Source organism: Chinchilla lanigera, unplaced genomic scaffold, assembly GCF_000276665.1.
Source record: "Chinchilla lanigera isolate Chin_1 unplaced genomic scaffold, ChiLan1.0 scaffold00068, whole genome shotgun sequence".
In the NCBI taxonomy this organism is placed as follows: Eukaryota; Metazoa; Chordata; class Mammalia; order Rodentia; family Chinchillidae; genus Chinchilla; species Chinchilla lanigera.
The window spans coordinates 5,788,225-5,810,306 of NW_004955469.1; the positions used below are offsets into that span (position 1 = coordinate 5,788,225).

The window sequence follows — 22,082 nt, forward strand, 5'->3', positions numbered from 1 at the left end:
CCATCAGTGTGATTCATGTGTACTCCATCCGCCTGGCCTGGCTCCCCAGGTCTAGGTTTCCTGGGGGTTAGGTCTGGGAATGGTCTGCAGCGAGAAGACCATGAAGCTCTTTAAAAGCTCTCATTCTTCTTTTGTAATTTAACAAATTAAAGTCTTAAAATTGAACTCTTTGACTATTAAAATGTATTATTCTATATCATGAAAATGTTCTTTGTTCATTGTAAAAAGATTTTAAAAGATAGTACCTAAAGGCTGGGGGTATTGTTTACTGGTAGAGCCTCTGCCACATGTATGGAAGGCCCTGCGTCTGATCCCAAACACCAAAGAAAAAACTAAAATTATAGAAATGACTTATAGTCCTATGCCCCAGAAACAACCATTTTAGTGTCTCTTTCCAGCCTTTTTTCTCTTGCACATATATAAAATGTGAACACAGGCCTACGTGCACACACATACAGGGACCATACTATGTATACTATTTGGTGAAATGTTATTTTCATTCAACAGTGTGGTTAATCACCATTTTATGTCAGTGAACAGAAATCTATATCATCATTTCTCAAGGCCTCATATCATGTGTATTTAGTGCTAACGTAATTTACTTGGAGCCCTAATTGATGGACATCTAACATAGCCTGAATATTTCACTATTACAAATAATACCGCCACCAACATCTTGGCATGTTCACTTCATATAGTCATTTGATTACTTCTTTGTGTTAAACTTATATAGGTCTGGCATAACATTTTGCGTCTGGATTCTTAACTCAGGATCAGGCAGCTTGAAGAATGGGATAATGTGGCCTCCTTGTGAGGCTGTGAATCTTAGGAAGCTAGGCTGTACCACTGCTCTCGTACACACCAGCCAGCTGGGCATGTGCTTGCGAAAGTGGTAGCAAGAGCTACCAGCATTCACCTATCCACTGCTAAGGGGCAGGAGCTGAGTCCAGGATGAAGCAAGTTGGAGTATGAGGCCTGGGCACTGGGATTTCGGACAGTTGAGGCTGAGCTGGCCCAGCTTCTCGTGTCCTTGCTGCATGGGGCCTTTACTCTGTCTACAGTAAGCCACTAGTGCTGGAGGAGCACAGGCCATGGCAGCCCCAGGACAGCACATGCTCAGCAACACCCACCCTGGGGTCCTCTAACCAGGAGCCTTGTGGTCTCTGCCTCAGTCCAGCTTCTGATCAAAACCCCAGCTTCCCTCTGCACAAGATCAGTGTAGCAGAACAGGAAGGTTCCTGCCACGTCGAGATTCTCTGCTTGTCAGAGAGCCTTCTCTTTGGAGTCAGAGACAGCGGGGCTGAGGATGGCCTACCACTCCCAGAAGCATTGCACAGAGAAAAGAAAATATGGCCCTAAGTTGCTGGTAGCCCTGGTTGTTGGCTGGAAGTTGGAGGATGCTCCAGGCTGGATCAGCTGCTCAGATGAAAGAGCCCCTGTCACCCAGCTGTGCCTCTGGCCTGCTGCCACCCAGCAGCGCTGTGGGGACAGCAGAGGAGGGTGGATGGGTTCCTGGTCCAGCTGCTAAGCTGTTGGCACGAGCCTAATGGCAACACTGACTGGGGCAGCTGTCCTTGCTGTTGTCTCAGGCCCTGGGACCAGTCTGCTTCTGGGACTGTCGGGTCAGAGAAGGAGAGTTGGAAATGAGACAGTGAAGCCTGGGTCTGCTGACCATCACCGCCCAACTCCCAGAGGGACACAGGCAGGGCAGAGTGAGCGTCTGAGAAGAGATCCAGGGGCCGCTCTTTACAGAAGGCAGCTTTCCTCCTGTATGCTGGCAATTGCGAGCGTGGCAGGAAATGATGACCCCTATTTTGGGGGTTTCCATTCCCTGCCACTGATGCAGGGCAGCTCATGGCCCTTATTTGCCCAGCCTTGGGCAAGCATGATCAGGATGGGGGTTCCTGAAGGTGACCTCACAGCCATACCTGGTAGTGAATGCCGTATGTGGGTGGCAGTCTCCGAGTGCCCCTGACTGGTGTCCCCAATGGGGACTCGTGTGTGGCTTCCCTGCCACTTGGTCAGTGGCAGGAGGGCAGGAATCACATCTGAGGATCTCTGTATCCTGCCCCTCCGCACTCCCACCAGCACCTCTGGGCTTCCAGGAAACCCATCCCTACACAGCCAGGATCACCCTGAGGGCACCCAGGCCTGTGGCTCCCAGGAAGGGCTTCCACTGGCTCCTGAGAGGAGAAGGAGGCGCTGCGGCCCGCTGTGGCTCTGGTGACCCGTGGAAGAAGCTACCAGTTCTCTGGGAAAACAGGACCAGTCCCTAGGCCCTGTGTGCCCTGCTATAAAACAGGCCAGTTCAGGAGCAAAGCATAAAGGGCTGCTGTGTCTTTCAGAAGTTTCATGAAAATCACTCAGGTAACGGAGAAGGTCCCAGAAGGAACTTGCAGGGGTCAAATCTGATACCTGCACTGCAGGGGGTGTTGAGCTGAGGGTTCCGTTTGTGCATAGCCAAAGGCCGAGCCAAGAATGGCTTTAATAGACACCTTAGGCTCTGGGGTGGGTGGAGGGCAAGGGAGGACTTTTCAAGGCTGAGTACCCATGCTTGGCAGCACCCGCTTCCTCAGTCCTTGGGGCTGTGGGACCATTGTGGTACTACCCAGCTAGGCCCTTTGCTGCTGCCCTGGACAAACAAAATGCCCTGAGCGTCAGAGGACACGGCACCATCTCCAGAATTAATGGGACTTGGAGCTGTTCCCTGAACTCTGTGCTGGCATCCGCACTCACCCCAGCTCCACTTCCCCTGCATTGATCCCACAGGCGCCCTCTGACCGCTCTCTCCTCCTCTGCCCGCCTCACTCACTAGCTCCGAGTGTCTCATTGAGAGCTCGTCCTTCCTCCCGCTGCTGCCTCCTTATTCATCTCTGCTTGGCCTCTGGCACCCACCCCAAGGATGGGCCATGCAGACATTTCAGTGCTGCTCTGGCCACTGTGTGTACTTGGTCACCTGTTGTCCTTCAAAGGCTGTGCTTTTCTTGAGCCTCCCTGACAGTCTCCACAGCCCACTTTCACTGGGTGTCCAGGTACTCAGGCCCAAAAATTCCATGCGCCCAATACCCATTTCACTGGCTGGACACAGTCCGTCAGTGGGACCCTAGCTACTGTGATCACTGGCCCACTCCCTGCCCTGTGTTCTTTTCACCCTGCAGCAAAAATGTCCCTGAGACCCCAGTCCTCCGCCTGCTTCTGTGTTAGCAGATGGCCTGTCTCCCAGTGTCATGGTCACGGAGCCTTGCCCTGCCTTGCCCTTGTGGGCTGCAACCCTCCGGCTCCTCTTTCTCCCACCTGTGAGTGATAGTGCTCCTGCTACCAGGCTTTCCTGGGCTTTCCATCTCTCCAGTGTCCCTACTCCTTCTGCCTCAGTCCTCCCTGGTCCTTGACTCCCAGGCAGCATCTCTGTCCGTGTGTACCTACCTGCCAGTCTGATTCTGTCTCAGATTCAGCCTGCCTGAACCAAGGCTACTTAACTGCCGTCTCCCATGAAGCCTTTTTGAAAAGAAGCCTTAACCTCTGCTGCCGTTGGCTGTGAGTCTGGTCCCCATATCCTTCCCTGACCATCAACTCCTTGAGGACAGGAGCTATCTTTTCTCTTCCTCAGGCCTGACCCACGCACACATAGGTCATAAGATGAGAGGATTGTTTTCCTTCCAGAGCGCATAGGCAGGGAAGCAGTTCCCTGGAATCAGACAGGTCACTGGCTTCTAATCCTGGATCTTCCTGTAACTCTGTCCAAGTTCGTGGACCTTCCAGCTCTCAGCTGTAAAATGGGAATAACGCTGACCTTTCTGCCTCTCTGGAGAGGAGAGACCAAGAGAGAGATGACATTTAGAGACCCGCTTTCCACTGGCACGAGAGTACTTGGCTCTTAGTGCACACAGGAGTCACCTGGAAAACTTGAAAACTATAGAGGCCCAGCACTTTCCCCCAGGAACTCCAACTTAGCTGCTCTCACAGGACAGGTTGTCAGACATCAACCACCGCTCCAACTCAGTGTTACCAAATCCCTGGGTTCTCTGCCTTGAGGAATTGAGATAGAAGTTACGAGATTTTGCAAAGCAGTATTCCTGAGTGACTCATTTATCCTGTCAGATACTCTAAAATCGGCCACTGGATCAGATCATCAGATGACTGCACCGTGCTGCTGGCCCTGTTCATCTAACCCCACCAGCATGCTTTCCCATGAGCTCTGTGGGCTGTTTCAGCATCCACAGCCCTGTAAATCACAGTCCTGGGCCCACACTGATGAGTCTCTGACAGTTCCCGTGTATCCTGTCACCTGTGGCTCCTTCGTTAGGATCCTGTGAATGTGTCTCTGATTTCACCACAGATCCATTCTCCCAAACGCCTGGCCCAGTCAGTATTTCAAGAACCACACTGTAACGGACCAGCTTCTTGTTTGTCCCTTCTAAATTCTCTACACATTGGCCTTCCATGTAGGCTACATACTAAAATCACCTAGGAAGACTTGAGGAATCCTCAAATCAGGCTGCATCTCAGTTCCATTAGATCAGAAACTACAGGAGGAGGCCCAGGAATTCGTACTTTTATAAAGCCTCCCTCGGGGCTGGGGATTTAGCTCAGCGGCAAAAGCGCCTGCCTGGCAAGCGCAAGGTCGTGAGTTCGGTTCCCGGTACCGGAGAAAATCCAAAAAAAATAATAAATAAAGCCTCCCAGGGGCAGCCAAGGTCAGGAGCACTGCCAAGCCTGGGAGCAGATTTGTGGCTGCCTGGAGCCCAGGTGTGGGGCTTCCTAGATGTAACTTCATGGAGGCAACACTCCCTGCTCCATTTCCTCTCCAGCACTTGTTCTCACTCCTACTTTGATTTACGATGTCTTCATAGGTCCTCTTAACTCCCCTGCAGGCCCTCCTGGAGCCAGACAAGCGGAGAACCAAAGAATAGAAGTTTCCTGGCTTCCCAGGCTGGGATCTGGGCCCAGCCCCTGCCCCAGTCCGGCCTTCCCCTTCCCCAGCCTCAGGAGCTGATGAGCAGCTCTGTTCTGGGAGCCCCATAATGGGAAACCGAAGCCAGCTCTGCCAAGAGCCTTCCAGGGCCCCACAGCGGAGGCTGGGCAGGTTCACAGCATCTGGGGGAGGTGAGGCAGGGGCAGCAGGTGGGGAATGGCCGTGGCTAGAGGTGGCCACTGGAGTGTTGCTCATGCAGGACAGCGGCTGGCTGGGCCCCTTCTCTGCCCTCCTGTTCTGGTGCGCTGAGCCGCACGTACGGGAGCAGGCAGAGCTGGCTGCCAGAAGGTGGGAGATGCCCAGGGTGGATCTGCCCCCATCCTGGAAGCAAGGAGGCAAGACAGTGTGCACATGGGCAGCTCTGCTTAATGGATGGCTGGATGCTATGGGGTGTGGGGAAGGTGATGCAGCAGTTCGTTCTGGCTGCAGAGAATCTGGTTTGGCACCTGGGCTAGAAATAGCTTATCCACAAACCTCAGAGTCTATTTTTGTGGCCTAGTTTGATTTTCCAAGTGGCCTGTCTCCCTCCTTACCTTGAACCTGCCACAGTGGCCACAGGTGCCAGGCACAGGTGTGACTTTGTCCCCTGTGTGAAGACCCTGACCAAGGGGACAGGGGGCTGACTCCAGCCTAGACTCTTTGAGCTTTGCCAGGGAGAGCTACCTCCCTCTAATTTGCACAAATCAATGACTAAGCTAGGCATGGCCCTGCCAGCATCCTGCTCATGGAAATGACTGGGTACATTATTTCAAGTGACCTTGCTCCTAAATTTGTGGACTTCTGTTCCTCTGGAGGTCTCATTTACTTACACTCAAAAGCAACTAAAAATGCTCTAGACTTTTGTCTTCCACTCATAAATTTCTCTCTTCTGCCTCTCCTGGGACAGATACTGGTAGTACCGGGAAAAATGGGGGCTGCACGATAAACAGCCAGCAAATGGAGAGACCAAAGGGTATCTCAACGCTCATCCAAGCTCATTCCTTCAAGCATTGATTGGCAGCCACACTGTGCATTATGCCAAGTCCAGGGTCAGAGACATTAGACAGAAGCCCAGCCCTCAAGGAGTCCCAAGCCAGTAGGGAGACCGGCAACTAAACGCATTCTTATAGTGATGTGTGAACAGCACAATGAGAAGACTTGACACAATGTGCTGTGGAAGAACAACTCGTTTGCTCAACAGATTTCTTAAGCACCTACTATAATGCTGGGAATGTTGCCATAACCCATAACCATGCCATAATGTGTGAGACAACAGTCCCTTCCCCAGGCTTACACTGAGGGAACCACCCACAGAATTGGAGCATCACAGGCTGGAGACCACTCCACCTGCTCCTGTGTCCTCTCATCTAGTCCATTCGGAGGCTTATCAGTCATAGCTGCCAATATGTATTTGTACTCACTGGTAAGCGAGCTGGATGCTGAAGGGTGGGGGACCCTTCAGCCTCATTCACAGAGCCAGAGCAAGGCCGTGTGAGACAGGCGCAGCCTAGCAACCCTCATGGGCCCTTCCTTTGATTTGTAGCAACTCCTGTAGATAAAAGCATCTGGTTCGTAAGGTAGCAACAACAACAAAAAAAACATTAAAAGCATATTTCTGCCTTTACAAAGTAACCTAGTAACAGCGTGGGAAGTAACAATTAACCACCCCCCCCCCACCAGGTACCCAGGCAGGTGCTGGATACGGGAAATGAAAAAACACAGGTTCTTCGAAGGTCCCTTCTGGAATCGTCGCGCAGGGATGTGAACAAAGCAGCCCGGCTTCCAGCCAGCCTGAGAGCCTCCCCTCCCATTAGCACATGGTAGAGGTGTCTTGCCTCTCCATCCCAAAATAAACAGTGTGATTATTTATTTAACACCAGTTCAAGGCCTTCTGACATGCACTTGGAGTATTCTCTGTCTCACGCAGGTACATGCTGATGGGCATGCATGAGATACAGCAGCTCTGCCCATGCCGGCTGGCCAGCCTCTGCCCGGCCTCTGCTCCTATGCAGGCAGACTCAGGTTGGCTTGGCCCACATTTGCACCCCCTGTGAAGTACGCAGTCCTGCTACGCCAGCTCTCTGGAAGAGCCCCTCCCATCCCTGCCAGTCAGTCCTGGTAGAGTGCTCCGTGGGCATCTCTTAACTGCAGCAAAGCCCTAGTGCCCTGGCCACACCTACCACTGAGTTCCTGGTGCCAGTGCAGCTCTATCACTGTGCAGTGTGCAGCCGGCTCATCCCCCACCACGGAGCACTCTCGGGCCCAGCGCTGCCCTGCGCACACAGCTCACTTGCACAGGAGGAGTAAGGAGAGGCAGAGCTGGCTCCTCAGCCCCACTCGCTCCCACTGTAGAACCCTCTTCAAAACACAGGCCGGGACTCAGCCTCTGGGTCCCTCCCCAAGGCCTGGTACAAAGAAGGCTTGCAAATGTTTCTGGGATGGATGAGTGATCACAAGCGGCTCATTTAACCTGTCTAATACACGTGTGCTCAGGCATCAGCCCCACCATGCGAGCAGCTCACAGCCACATGCCACAGGGCAGTGGGACAGCACACTGACATGCTCTCCCAGGGCCACTGCCCCTTGGGGACACCAGCTATCAAGCTCAGAGCTCTCCTGTAAACCACCCATGATTTAGGAGAAAGACAGGCTTCCCCAGAGCCCAGGGTGTCTTTATACTCCTCCACCCACAAGTGTCCCACACAGCCCCTGGGGTGCATTCTGTTCCAAGTCGCCATGGGCCACCCTGGCAAGGGTCTAAAGGCCTTTGCTCTATATGGAAGGGGATCTCCAAACACCTGTCATGCGTATTCCATTTACCCACACTCGCTGCGAGGACCAGACTTGCTCAGCACACAGTGTCACTCAGACAGTGACAGACACCCACTGCTGAGGCTTATCCCAGTCCAGGGTAGCCACTGACTGGCCCTGAGACCTAGAGGCCTGTCCCTGTCCCTGGCTGGGTCCCATCTTCTTTATCTGTATCACAGGGGTTGAATTCCTGACTGATCCCCAAGGTCCCGTCAGGCCCTGTCCCTTGGAATGACGCTGCACGGCCACATGGGAGGTTCTGGGGCTCCACCACAGTTAGCACTGTGGCTTCAGAAGGTATGTCAGCATGTCCTTGGGGCATCTCTTATTAACAATTATGAAGTCATTATCTGGTAAATAATTCATAACCCGAGAGATAGGATAAGCCGCCAATAAACAATAATCCATTTAGAATGAGGCTTGGTGGGGGGGAGGGCCACTGGGATGATGCAGCTCCCTCCTGACCCCTGGTGATGGCTCAGCCCATCCTAAGAGCCCCACTAGGGCCTGGCCTCCCTCTCCCACCCAACCACAGGCACCCTCTCGGAGCAAGTCTGACCACAGCCATCAGTGCCTAGGGCTGTGCTGAGCAATTCGGATGCACCTTCTCCTCCTCCCCCCTGCCACCCTGTGGCTGCGGGCCCTCCTGTCCCTTCTGCAGATAGCACACTGAGGTTGACCAGGGCTCAGGAACTTGCCACAGTCATTTCTTCAGAAAAGCTTGGGTGTGGAATTCAGATTGGTACAGTGGGAGAGCTGTCACTCTTGGCCAGAATGTCCCACTCCGTCCTGCTCTGACCTAGATCCTCACTTGTCCATCCCTTGTCTGTGTGACCTGTGCCTCCTCACCAACTGTGAGCACTGCAGGCCAGGACCCCCTCTGGCCCCACTCCTGGGGATGGGCCCCGGGAGATGCACCCAAAGTCTTCCCTTGCTGGCTGCAGAGTCAGCCCTGTAGTTAGGCTTCTTAGTGATGTTTGGAGGCCAAGCCACAGGCACTGGTAGAGGGCAGGAGGTGATGTCTTTGAGACCCGGAACCTAAATTTCAGTCCTGTTCTTTCTGTTAACAAAGGGGGGAGACTGGTCCCTGGCCATGCTCCCATGGGGAGCTCTATGCTGGCCAAGGGGCTTTCAGCTGTGGTACGTAGCACTAAGCTAGCTCTATGAAGCACCTCCTCTTCTCCCCATGCCATGACCCTACTTCCAGGGCCAGCACTTGCTCTGTCTGCAGGACTACTCTGAAGGGCTGTCCCCAGGCCCCCAGGCTGGGAGGGGCCGTGAGGGTGGGCCATCCTTACTGCTCAGGGTCCCCAATCCTCCTAGGTGTGGAGTCATGAAAAGTCCTCGTTCCACTTCTCCAGCAGCTAGAGCTGCCCAGGGTTGGAAGCTTTAAGCAACAGGGTGGGGTTGCTGGATGCTGGGCCCTGTCACTGTCACACATCTGGAATGCTGCACAAACCTCTGCGGCCAGCCTGTGTGGTAGCAGGGGCCACAGTGGTTCCCATGCATGCTTATTTCTCAATAACCACAGTAACACACCCCAGGCAAGGCCCCTTCTGGCCTTTTAACTTTTCCTCTGGCAGCCAGCAGGGTGGCTGGGACTTGCCAGGGCAAAGTCAGGCGAGTGGGTCCCTTGCTGCTTTCTAGACTTGCTTGAAACAGCTGGAACTCTCCCATCTCCTCGGAAAAGAATTGCTGTCCAGGAGGCGCTGACCCCAACTTACAACTTCCACTATAGCTCCCCGCTCTGTCCTGCTCCCTTGCTTCCAGGATGGGGGCAGATCCACCCTGGGCATCTCCCACCTTCTGGCGACCAGCTCTGCCTGCTCCCGAACGTGCAGCTCAGTGCGCCGAACAGGAGGGCAGAGAAGGGACCCAGCCAGCCATTGTCCTGCATGAGCAATATTCTGGTGACCACCTCTAGCCACTGCCAGTTCCTGCCCACCACCCCTGCCTCACCTCCCCCGCCTCACCTCCCCCAGATGCTGTGAACCTGCCCAGCCTCCGCTGTGGGGCCCTGAAAGGCTCTGGACAGAGCTGGCTTCAGTTTCCCACTGTGGGGCTCCAAGAACAGAGCCGCTCATCAGCTCCTGAGGCTGGGGAAGGGGGAGGCCGGACTGGGGCAGGGGCTGTGCCCAGATCCCAGCCTGGGAAGCCAGGAAGCTTCTATTCTTTGGTTCTCCCCTTGCCTGGCTCCAGGGGGCCCTGCAGGGGAGTTAAGAGGACCCATGAAGACATCGTAAATCAAAGTAGGAGTGAGAACAAGTGCTGGAGAGGAAATGGAGCAGGGAGTGTTGCCTCCTAGGAAGCCCCACAGCTGGGCTCCAGGCAGCCACAAATCTGCTCCCAGGCTTGGCAGTGCCCCTGACCTTGGCCACACCTAGGAATTCCCTTGGGATTCTGCTTACTAATATGCAACTATCTATTCTTGTTCCAAAGAAGGGGGAGCCACATTCCAAAACCTGGGTACAGGGTCTTGCTCTATGGGTTGGTCCTGAGCTCAGGGAACTCTCATCTCCAGGCCACCTGCTCCTGCTCATTAGGGGGAGTTTGCAGGCCTTTGTTGTGGATAGACTGGTAGGGAACTATACTATTATTTAGGTGAGAAGAGGTATGTCATTCCCAAGCCCCAACCATAGGATGAAAGAAAAAGCCTTTTGTCACAAGGCAGACAGAGTAGCATTTCCACAGGCCACAACAGACAGAATGCACAACCTGTGACAGTCCTGAGGAAGGGTACTGGATGACGCACGTGCTCGCACACATGTGCCTTTCTGTTCTTAGGGAGGGTGCTGCGGGCTACTGAGTGATGTTCTTGGAGGAAAATCCATGGCAGGCTTAGGGCTGGGGCGGACCTGCTAGGCCACCTGTCTTCCTCCTCCTTCAACACTAAGCCCTGGGGATGGATCATCCCTGACAGCCTCTTCCCAAAGATCTCTAGGGAAAGAAATTCCATCCGCTCCCCATGGCCTCGTTCTGGTGGCTCCTGCAGACTTTTCTTCTATCTGACCTAAATCTCTCTTGCTGCAATTTAAGCCCATTTTCCCTTGTTTTTTTTTTGAGTGGAAGTGGAGAACAGCCAGTCCCCAGCTGCCTCTAAAGGCAGGGTGAGTCAGAAGTCCTAGCTACTTCCTGCCATGCTGAGGCATTCTCAGAGTCCTGTCCTGTTCGTTCCATCCCCAAGGAAGCCTCCCAGGAGAACAGCTTTCACGTTAGTGCAAGAGATAAGGCTCCATTCCAAGGGGCCGTGTGTCCATGGCAGGGCCCCTCAGGAGAACACATCATGGAGGTGGCCCCTGAGGAAGGACATGGCCTTTAGGAGACAGGTGTGGCACAGAGCCGCACAGGGTTAGGGCCTAGCTTTTCCTAAAGCAGGGATGTCAAGTCCTAAAGGAAGGAGGGAGTCTCCAAGGAAGAGGAGGGCCTTTGAGTGATAACAGATTTCTCCTCCTCTCCAGGTCCCCTTTGGGGTTTGAGAAGTACCCCTGTGGTCTAGTGCTTAAGTGGGTCTTTTCCATCCTGCAACAGCTGATGGTGACTCAGTTCTGCACTTCATTCTGTCATAGCGGGTGTCTTGGGGAGGGGTCCCACCGTGAATGAGGGGACCCAGGCAGGTACACATTTTCTTTGGAGATTTCCATTGGCCTCTTCATCTCCCAGAGCATGCAATTTCTGTCTTGTTTTTGTGCCTTTTTACTTCTGGGAACAAATAACCCCCACTTGTTTCTGCTAGAGATTAGCTATTTTGTAGGCATTAAAGCCAGTTCCAGGAAGAGTTCATAATTTAAAAAAAAAAAAAAAAAAAATGTGATTGGGAAGCAGCAGATCACGGCAGCTAAGTTACTGAGTTTAAAAAAAGCAGTGACGTTGAGTGGCCCTGACAGCACACGGACAGTGCATCATGAATGCAAGAGAAGAATTTTTATTTTTCCTAGGCCAGTGGAATTAAAACCTTCCCACTTCATGGGAGACATGGAGAGAAACCGAATCCCTTTTTCCTAAGTAGCTATCTAACTGCAGTACTGAGCAAGGTCATTTGACTTTCTTTTTCCATCACTTGGTCAAAAGCCGCCTCCAAACTACTTGGCTCCAGTACAATGGGGAGGGGGGCTGCACTGACTGGATCTAAATAATGGAATTGCCATTAATATCTTCCATAAAAGATGATTGATTCTGACTTGGATTTATGGGAAGCTGGGGCTTCTGGAAGTAAACAAGTGGCAGTCATTCAATATTAATGCTGTTTATGCACGATCTCCCCCTCAGGGCTGGTTAAATGGATGGGCTCCCAGCCTAGCCCCCAAGCTGGCCGTTGGGCCACAGAGATCCCTGCTGAACCCTCAACCAACCTCCTCCTTCACATCAGACCCAAGGGTGAAAGTGAGGGACCCAGCGCCTGGGAAGACCACAGCTTCTACCTCCTGTGCTGTGGAAGCCCATTGCTCCTGTAGGATAGGTGACCCTGGTGGCCTGAAGAATTCTCTCTCTGCACCCCTTACGCCCCTCCCCTCCATGCTGCAGGTGCATATATGGGCAACAGCAGCTGTTGAGCCGTCTCTTCTCAGGCCAAGAGCTCGGAAGGAGTGGCCTCTCGTGACAGGACTTCAGTGCAGCTGGAGACTCCAGAAGAGTTTCTCCAGCCAGCCTTTCATGCTGCTTGGTGAAGGCAGGGAGAGGCCAGGGCTCTCCAGGAAGGGGGTGGCAGGTCCCTAAGTGGCCATGCATGACTGAGGGGGCTGGGAAAGTCTCCAGTCTCCAGCCTTAGTGTTGATAGCACACCCTAGGCATGGCTGCCCACCAGCCAGGCCATCAGGTGGGTTCCTAATCCTCTTATCTCAGATGGCTGCCTCTTCATCCCTCACCACTCTCCTCCAGCCCTCCAGGTGCTGTTGATCTCCTGTCCTTCACCTCTAAACTGATGACTCCCAGATCTGCCCCAGGGTTCTGTCCAACAGGTCTACCAGGATGCCCCTCAGGTGCCACAAAACCTCTCTGTACTTGTCTGTCCTCAAGCCCACTCTTCTGTGCTGCCCCCCAATCCAGAAATGGCTACACCCCCAACCCAGTCCCAAGTCGCCTGGGAGCTCTCCGGCCTCCCTGCCGGCCCTCTGCACCCCACATGCAGGTTCCGGGCCACCTCCTGTTCATCCCTCCCACGTCTTTCCTGTGTGTGCACTGCTCTTGACTTTGTTCAGCAGGCCCTCACCAATTCTATCCTGATGACCACCGAGGTCTCCCTGCCTCTACTTCCCCCTTTCCAGGCCATCTTACCCAGTGGCCCTTAGTGGCCCTTGGGGGTTCCCTGGTCCCTTGGGCTGAAGTTCAGGCAGAGGCTGAGAGCACCCTGCACCATCACACTCAGGTCCTTCACCCCATGGAGCCTCTGCCCAGCCTGCCATTCTCATGGCCCTCTCTGGCCTTGCCCACCTGACTTCCTCCCTCTGCTTCCTCACCATTGTCTACACTTCCAGTGCAGGGCAGGGAATGAGCCTTTGAAGGCCTCCTGCTTTAGGACAGGGGTGCCCACCTCGCCCCAAGCCTCCTAATCTGCATCCACCCAGTACTACCCTGCCATCTGACACCAGTGGGTGAGACCCACCCTCCAGCCTCAGCTTCCTGTGCTAGGGGCAGACACCTTTCAGGGGCCCCTTCTGTTGTCTGGCCAGTGACACAGGATCAAGCACTCCTAACAAGTAAGTTGGAACAATTCAATTTCTCTCCTCTGGAATGGGAGCTAGGGAACTAAGAGGACCAGGCAGGTCCATTTGGGCCTGGCCCTTTAGCCTGTGCCAATGCAGATGCAAGACCTGAGTGACCATTCTGGGTCTCTGTGTATAAAGGACTGAGTTGCAAAGTCTGACTGGAAAGGCAGGAGAAAGGAAGGGACTGGCCCAAGGAAAGGGGTGCAGTAAGCAAGAGGGGCAGAGCTAACCATAGCCCGTCCCTGAAGCTCCTCCTCTGCCTCTTGGCTGAGTCCCTGGTGGGGTCTCACCGCGGCCCTACAGTTTTCCTCCTTTAGTGTGAGTGGTGGGAATGGGTTCCCTTTAGTGAAACCAAGAGAACTCTAAATAGTATGACTTTTTTTTCAGTGCTAGAGATTGAATCCAGGGCCTCACACATGCCAGTGAAATGTTCTACCACTCAGCCTTTTTCTTTTTATTTGTTTTTATTTTTGAGACAGGGTTTTGTTAAGTTGCCCAGACTGGCCTCCAAATTTTGATCCTCCCGCCTCAGTCTCCCGAGTAGCTGGGATTGTAGGATTTCTTTCTGAGGGCTTTTTAGTAACCCTGACAAGTAGGAATTACTCCTGTTTTCACAGACGTATCACCTGAGGTTCACAAACGTTAGGCAACACGCTCAAGGTCAGCAGTAAGGAAGTGATAGAGGTGTCTTTCTTGTCCAAAGCAAACACGGCTTGCTCAGCACTTCCACCTCCCATGCCGCATCCCGTCCCCCGCTCCAGGCTCTGTGCTTCCCAGAGGCAAGGGCTGTGTCTCACCGGTCAGTGTGCCCATCCTCTTTGGTCAGCACAGCTCCTGACATGATGCAGGCACTCAGATGTCTGGTGGGTATGTTTCATTTCAGTGCAGCTCATAGAAGAAAAAAAAATTGGATTCTGAGTCCAAAGCCACCTCCCTCCGCTGCACCATGTAACCTTCAGCAAATCACTTTCATCTCTCCCGCATCTGCAACAGTGGAAATAGTCCAATAAGTAATGGGCAGTTGGACAAGACTGCCTCCAAAGTCCTTTCCAGCTCTTCCATCTCACGGCTTGGTCATCCTCAGCCTGCCTCTCTCACGGACTGACATAAAGTAGAGCACCACAAGTGTGGGGCTGCGTTCTCCCCAACCTGGTCTTACAAATAGCACTGCCCTTTCCTGCCTCCACCACTCCCAGGAGGCCCCAGGCCAGGACTTCTCCTTCTCTGCTGCTTGCTATTTAAGAGGGATTTGTGCTGTGGCTGGGTGGGCCATGATTTTCATATACCCCCGATGGCAGCTTTCTCTAATGAGAATGAGATGCTTACACATATTTTCATTTTTTAAAAATCGACTATTAATTTGTCAGAATTATTCATATTTTACTGATGATATTTTCCATGTATCTAATCAGGGAGCTCATGAATAGAAATGAAACTATTTAAATACAGAGATGGTGTACATTGTAAGATCTTGTTTTCTCAAGCTGTTTCATAATGCAGTGAATACATTTATTCTAAAAACAGGTTTTGCAACCATCAAAAACAGTTTTGAAATCTTTGTTTAAATATGACTCTATTCAAATAGGCAAAACTGGTGTGAGTAGCATATGTGTGTGTGCACGCACGCACGTGCACGTGTGTCTCTGTGGTCACTCAAAGCGTATGCCACGTTTCCTGCGTTCTCTGTAGGAAGGAACAGGAGGCAGTTTTGTCTTGAGGAAACTGGAAAACACATTTTGGGTCAAATCTTTAGCATGGATAGTTGGCAGAGTGGAAGTACAAATTGAAACTGGGCTGAATAATATTCAAGATAATTATTTGTACAATGTAGACTTTTTAACTGCTCAAAATTCCAGCAGCACTTACCTACACTGAAAGAGGTTTAGAATCATTAAACAAAGCCAGATATTAAATATACTACTGCTATCTCTCGAAACATTAGCAAGTAATGTAAAACACATGGCATCTACTCAATGGAAAATCTGAGAATACAAATTATAATAGTTGTCTTATAAGACCTCTGGGAAGCTTGAACTAAATTGCTTAATTCCATTAATAACAAACTATTACTCTAGCTATTAAAGTAACATAAGGTAATAGAGATCATGTCGAGAGATTGTGCCGAGGCTCTTTCTTCACCTAGCACAAATTTATTCAGAGGCATTGATAGATTTTAATTGACTATGGCAACTGAATAGCAACAAAGGAAATTGAATGTCTTTTGAAAAGCTCCACATTTTGTAGAAGCAAATAGCAACACCAAAATGAGGGTTTGGGAGAGCTGGGATGGGCGGAGAAGGACGTTGGGAACATCTGTCCTAGCCACTCCTCTGGAGAAATCCTTACCTGGAACCTCACAGAGGAGCTTCTTGGAAGCAGGCACACCATGGCCTGAGCATCCTTTTCAACTGTGTGGGCCAAATTGAAGCAAGACTGATGCAGGCTGCTGTAAGCGCGTGTGCTTTGTACAAATATCCATCAGGCACCTGTCCAAGACAGAGAACTGGAGGGACCTTGAAACAGACCACTGAGTCCTCTCCAGAGTACACCAAGAATGCAGCCTATTCCCTCCCAAAGATCTAGCTGCAGCATAAATGACCCCTCATCATAGCTTGGCAGTGGCATGAGTAGCCTCTCATGGTGGCCTGGCTGTGGAGTGAACCACCCCTTATGGCAGCTCTGCAGCTGGGGAGTCACTGGTTTCCCTCAGCGCCCATCCGCCCAAGATGGATTCTGGTGGCCTGTCTGTCACCTGCTTCTCTCCTGCACTTCCTGGTCCTCCTTCCACATCCAGCTGCCACCTGGGAAGCTCGTGTCCCACTGGCCTGGCTCATTTTGTTTCCCAGGAGGCCTCCCTCCTTCCTCCTCAGTGGCTGCATTGGAAGGAAATTCATTGTTAAAGGATGCAAGGGGCATTCGGGGGACAGTGAGGGTGGTCCTGGGGGTTGTGGGATCCTCCAGTGACCCCCACACCATGCTAGTTGTCAAGGGTAGGTCCAGGCCATTTCCCTCATGCTGGGACCTGTCAGTCACAGTGCTGCTGCAGGGGTGGGTGACTGCCTTCAGCAGTCAGCACAGACTTCCCCAGTGCCTTTGTGAATGTTCAGAATAGCATATCACATAGGCCTGCATGGTCCTCATCTTCTGCCCCAAGTGGCAGTGAATGTATCAGTCAAGTCTGCTGTGTCTCCTGGGACCAGGGACCTTCTCTCTTCTACTCTCCACTGGTCCTGGTGCCTTTTGGGACATCTCAGAGGAGTTCTGGAAGTCTGCCCCACACCACACACCATCTTCACTGTCCCACAGTTCTGGTGGGCTGTAACACCCGGGAACAGGCTCTGGCTGGTGGCTCTGGGTGCCTACCTCACTGGCACTGGGAGAATCTAATCCCGCCACGACTGCCGCACATGCATGTGTTTGAAAACCTCCTTGGCAGGCAGGACCTCCTAATTTTTTCCACTTCTTGTGATTAGCGTTGCAGACTAATCCTAGCACCAGACTCAACACCAGCTGTTCTTCCCTCACTGCTTGTTTTTACTTATAAACCAAATCCTAGAGCTGCTGCCGATTCTGCTGGCCCCGCTCCTCCCTCTGCCCAAGCTGCAGCCAGACACCTGCAGGGTGACCTCAGGCGAGTTATCTTTCTGCATGGCTACCTGTGTCCTTGGTGCCTGGGCAGCACTGCCAGGTCCCTGGGTGAGCAAGGGAACCTTCAGTTCCAAAGAGGACTTCACCTTATCCAATATGCTACAAGAGCTGTGTAGGAGCAATCCTCAGAGCCAGACTGATCTTAGAAATTTGCTTTTGCATCCCTAGATGCCACAAGCAATTTTGGCACAATCAGATATATTCAAAACAATACATGCAATATGTATAGATACTTTTCTAATAGAACAATTACATGAACCCATCCCACCTCTGAGCATCACCACGGTGTTGGAACTCCCTCCTTTCCTGCTCAGGTCTTTGCAAGTTCTCCAATGTGGAAAGAGCCACACAGGCAGCACAGGCTTTGACCCCTCTTACCCCACTCATCTTTCCCCCATGTGGTGGCCAGACACTGTCTCCTCAGGATGCGCCAGCACCACCTCCCTCTCAGGAGTCAGGAGGCTCGAGACCTGCAGCAGGGGTCAGATCACCCTAGGCAGTGATGGAGAACCTCTTAGAGCCCTCGGTGATACAAACAGCCCACTGCAGTAGCTTCACCATCACTTCCCTAGGAGTCCAGGACCACTGGCAGAAGATGAGGGAGCTTTCCCCTTTCTGAGTTTCTCTGGCATCTCCCCAACCTCCCATGACTTCCTAGACAGTGTCTGAGGGCAGGTGATTCACTGAATGTAGACCCAGGGGCTCAGGCCCTGTGACAGAAATGCCTCCATTTGCATTTCTGTCACAGTAGCTCTCCTACCGGAGAGGCCCCGACAAACAAATCAGGGAGTGTGGCAGATGGGACATTTGGCCTCCAAACACTCCAGCATCAGGAAGAATTGTGATTGTCAGAAACATCATATTCCTGTCAGAAATGCATGAAATCAGCTCTGTAAATTGGGAAACATAAGTCACAGTTGTATTTGTTCTGCAACCTTCTAAGAATCATGAGTTTCTTATAGGATAGGAAAAAAAATTATAAGCCTTTTAGAATGACTTAATGTCCAGTCCCAGCCACCTCTGGCCAGCCGTGCTGTTTCTCTTGGTATGAGATTTTTCACTCTCTTCAGCTCTTGGGTATTCTGGCTGGGCCTGTTTCTTTCTTGGCAGCTGCAATTTTTTGAAAACAGAATGAAAGTAGTTGCTGTTTTCCTCCCTGCCAGGCCATGTTTTGCCTCTCAGATGGCGCTATCCACTGGTTCTCCTCCATCCATCACTCATGCCTCGCTAGGTTCAGAACCCATCCCCTGGAGATCCTAGGCAAGGAGCTGGGGTTTTGTGGAGCTCAGTAGCTGCCCAGCCCCTGGGCAGTGCGTATGGGCTTGAGCCCGTCGTACACTCATCCCCCACCCTGCCCAAAGCACTTCCAGTGTGTGGGACTTGAGATGACAGAAATAGATTGGAACTCACTTCCTTGCCTCTACCCAGAGAGCTCAGGCAGGCTGCCAGATGCTGCACGGACACAAAGAAAGGGAACTGGGATGTTGTGGACATTTCCTTGGGCCCCAGAGCATCTTCCCCCAGTCCTAAGGGCATATAACCTTGAATTCCATGGAGAAAGATAAAGATTCTACTGAAGAGAAAGTGGCTGGATTGAGGCTGCCATGTGCCTGTGACAGAGGGGGCCCTGGGCTGGGAGCACATGTGGTCAGGAGTAGGGATCTGGATTGTTTCCTCATCACGAAGTCTAGGAACCAACCATAGAGATACCTGCATTACGGAGCATAAGTGAAGAACAGCTGGGGACAAGATTGGTCCAGGACTGTGGGAAAAGCCGACTCAGGAGTTGAGGCCATGATTCTAGGATTTCTCTTTTTAAACTGGAGGTGTACAGCGTCATATTTTGGTATACTTGGACCTGGTGAAATGGTTGGTTATTGTAGTCAAGCAAACATATCCATGATCTCCCATAGTGTGTGTATAAGAGCACTTAAAATCTACTCTCTTAGCAAACTTCTGTGTGTGTATAAGAGCACTTAAAATCTACTCTCTTAGCAAACTTCTAGTACACAATATAATAACTATATACTGGCTGTGAGCTCTCAATCTCAAAATTGGGCAGGATAGGTTTGTTTGTTTGTTTTGGATATAATAGTCATTGCTGGGAAAACAGGCAAGGATTCTCATGAAAAGTAGGTCTGGGATTTGGGCAGTGGTAAATCTCCTCCCTCTGAACTCCCCATGCAGATTCCATTCTGCCGGTCCTACCTTGGCCTCGGTTCCCTGAGATGGGGAGCTGGGGTGCTGATGAGGTGCTCTGATATCCACATGACTATGGCAAATCCAGGCAAACCCCAGCCAGTCAAGACTCTGCTCCCATGGAGTCTCTCCACTGCCTGCCCTGCAAAGCAGCCCTTGGGATAGAGGGTGCCCCTCTGCTGGGGCTCAGGAAGGGCTGCAGGGTCAGGGAGCAGAGCAGAAGGAGAATTCAGCCCTATTCTGGCTGGCACAGGTTTCTTGGGGCCTGTCAGGAAATTCAGAAAAGTAAGGGACTTCATGGAACATCTGTATCCACAGCCCAGAGCCCACTGAAGTAATAGAGATATTCACTGCTGTGTTACTGAGCACTTAGGATGTAGCTGGTGTGACTGGGGAACTGAATTTTCAATGCCATTTAAGCAAAATTAACTTTAATTGAAATATTCACATTGGCTAGTAGCTACTATATTAAGCAGACTCACCCTAGAAGACTGGGGCAGAGCCCAAATGAGGCTGCCTGGGGCCTCCCAAGACTCCAGAAGATCTTTCATCGTGTCCCTTTCTAGTGCTCACAGTGACAGAGCATACAGAACTCTCAGAGAAATGATCTTGAAAATCAGACTGAATGGGCTGAACCGCTTGCAGAGGTCCCCACGACCAAGCACATTTCCGTTGGTGGTTGTGGGACTTGCATTAGGCAGAGGAAGAAGCCATGCCAGCCTTCCCCCAGCGCCCTCTCTCCTGCCACATGGAGTTCCCTGCACTGCAGCTGTCTGCAGAAATGGTTTGGAAGCGTTTATTCTTTTCGGATTTTGGGTGTATTTGCTGAAGCCATGGCCTGGATACCTACTTTCCATTTGATTTCTGGCTGCTCAGGACTAACCCCAGCCCAGATTGGTAAGATCACTCAGGACCAAACCATGGCATGTTTGGAAGTGCCCCATCTTTCCCTTCCTGTGAGCAACCTGGGGACACCAAGGGGGCTGTGGCCAGCACCCATAGGAAGTGGACGAGCTGGGGCGATTTGATAGGTGCTCCACTGAAAATGCCTGGCTCCTTTGGGTGTAAGTTAGGACTGCTGGGATGGCTATTTATTTCCTTGCTGTCAGCAGTGGCTGGGTTTTGGTGGCTTAAAGTACAGTACTGTGTCCTGGATCTGGGGTTATCAGAACCACCATCCAATTTCAGCAATCAAACTTCTCAGAGTTGGGCCAGGATGCCAGGGAAGAAATGGACGGCTGGAACAAGTCAGAGCCAGGGAAGAGAGAAACAGATCTCTAGCCCTTGGGAGCTTAGAGCAGCACCTGTCTGTCCTCAGGTCACCCCCAGCTCTAGGGAGGTCAATCAAAACTCTGAGATCCAGAGTCTCCAGGCTTTGGTGAAATCTCTTAGGAGATGAAGGAAGTAGGGAAACAGCCCAGTAATCTCAGCTTTGGGACCTATCTTTCTCCATGCACTGCTTCGTACTCTTTTTTAATGCAGTACTGGGGATTGAACCCAGGGCCACTCAGCCCTTTTTTTAGTTTTAACATAGGTTCTCACAAAATTGCTAATTTACCCAGGATGGCCAGGCGTGGTGGCACATGCCTGTAATCTCAGCACTTGGGAGGCTGAGGCAGGAGGATTGCTGTGGGTTAGAGACCAGCTTGGGCTACATAGTGAGTTCAACGCCAGCCTGAACTTCAGAGTGAGACTTTGTCTCAAAAAAAAGAAGTGTCCAGTTTACCCAGGCTGACCCCGAGCTTGTGTCCTCCTGCCCCAGCCTTCCAGGGTACTAGAATTACAAATGTGTTCCACCACAGCAACTTGCTTTGAATTCTTAAACTTTAATTTTTGAGATTCCCCCTTAGAAAAGAGTTCCGGTCTACTGACTGAGATGGGCCACTCCCACATGACAAGGCCTTCACTTTCGCTGGGGTTGGTGACTTGTCGGTTTGCTGATGTACATTTGCTTTGGGGGTTGTGCTGTGAGAGTGCTGCGTTGCATGGTACTTTCCTGGCATCCACAGATACACATGGCTGCCTGCTTGGAAGGCAGGCCCTGAGCTACCCACCAGCAGGGTAGCAGTGACTGAGAAAAGTCTGCCTAAAGGATAATAGTGGCTGAGAGCAAGGGAGGAGTGGGGTTCAGACGTTGCATCTGTAAGGAGGGGAAGGCCGTGGCCTGTCCAGGGCAGGCAGCACAGAGGCAGGAGGTCCAGGAGGGCTTCATGGAAGAGGAAGAAACTTGAGATGAACAATGGACTTCAGAAATCTAGAAAGCATGCAGTAGGTTCCTCGATAGAACAAAGACTGGAGGAGAAAAGAAACCACAGAGAACACTTTATTACTAATTTTTCTATGTATTTGATGTATATTTGCTACATTTAAACCTTCTCCCACTTGGTTTCATTTTATTAGATCCTGGTTTTGTGTTTCTGACAGTCAGGACCAGTGTTAGGAGATTCTGTCCTGATAGTTGGAGACACCTCTCGATCATCACCCTGGCCTTCCCTCCGCAGCAGTAAGCTGGGGAAATAAGCTTCTGACAGCAGTGACCTTATATTTACATGGACGGCAACTATGACTCAGGAGCCACTTTTAATAATTTGACAATTTCTCTGATTTAAAAATCTGTTTGACACTTTGGAAGTTGAAATCTAGGTTTATACAGTATAAAACTAGACAATTTTGAGGTTGGAAATACAATTTGCTATTTCCAAGAAAAGATTTTTATAAATCTCATTACTCTCCCAAAATTTATATCCCCTTGATTCAATTAAAAAACCAAA

General features: G+C 51.5%; 1 protein-coding gene across 1 annotated transcript in view; it reads left to right on the forward strand.

Moving 5' to 3' along the window:
* Klhl29 (kelch-like family member 29) overlaps positions 1-22,082 on the forward strand; it is a 205,665-nt gene that overhangs the window by 279 nt on the left and 183,304 nt on the right. The gene's annotated exons all lie outside the window — the stretch shown is intronic.